Source organism: Maniola hyperantus, chromosome 11, assembly GCF_902806685.2.
Source record: "Maniola hyperantus chromosome 11, iAphHyp1.2, whole genome shotgun sequence".
Taxonomy (NCBI): Eukaryota; Metazoa; Arthropoda; class Insecta; order Lepidoptera; family Nymphalidae; genus Maniola; species Maniola hyperantus.
In genome coordinates this window covers 15,145,235-15,146,327 of record NC_048546.1, presented here as the reverse complement: position 1 = coordinate 15,146,327, position 1,093 = coordinate 15,145,235, and positions in this window count along the sequence as shown.

Below are 1,093 nucleotides of genomic sequence, written 5' to 3'. Positions count from 1 at the left end.
TTCAGCAAATCGTGCTGTAATAAGCAGTCTGGAATTTTCCCGTATCGGTATGCTGATTGCTAATTATTAGAAACTTGTATCGAAAATTCGAAACACATTTTGAAGTCTGCCGTAGGTACCTACCTATTAAGATTAAATCTGAGTACCTACCTAATTGCATAAAGTTATTTTTGTGTTGTACGATCGTTGTTGGCGAAGACGTAGTAAATTGGATGGAATTAAAAATATTTGATGATTCGGTCATTACAAAACCAGTTTCATGCCCTGAACACTAAAATTGCTAAAACTAATTTTACGTAGGTATAAGGTATAAGAGTTTTTTCGTTTTGCTTATTTCATGGGACTCAGTTGATTGGTAAGACCTTGGATCTCGTGACCTGGAGATCGTTTCGATCGTGACACATCATGTTAACTTTACTCATCAACTACTTAAACTCATTAATTTCTTAAATTAAAACCGCAACGGTTTCACCGATTCTGTAAATTCATTGTGTGATTGGTTCGATGATAGTTAATTGTAATTTGATAGAGCGAAGATGTCAAAGTGAATACCTACTAAGTTATTAGTTGAATGTTTTAGAATAAAATAGATTTAAACCCAAATTGTACCACATTCTAGCAAATAAACACTATTTCTATTTCTATTACGGAGATTCTGTTAGCTGATAAAAGTGACAACGATCCTAACGATGATAGTGGTTCCGATATCAAGTGGATATCAATGATGATAATTGATAACACATCAGACGCCTGCGAGACAAAGCCAGCAAATGTTGATAGTCACATCGAATCATGAACAAGTTGGAGGCGCAACAACGACACGCTCAAATACAACAATCAACATTCTTTTGTTTTACTTAAATGTCTCATAATAGCGTTGCTATAAAGCCTTCAAATAAACATTCGTACGAAAGAGCTTAATTTATTTTAGACAAACTTTTAAATAAGTAGAATATAAAGTATTTAAAATATCGAGAGTTATTGAAGTAAGTAATTGCGGCCGGTTATTTAGCGCATGAGTGAAATGTCGTTGACTCGTGTGCTGACGGACGGTAGCGGGCGCCGGGCGCCGGGCGTCGGGCGTCGGGCGTCG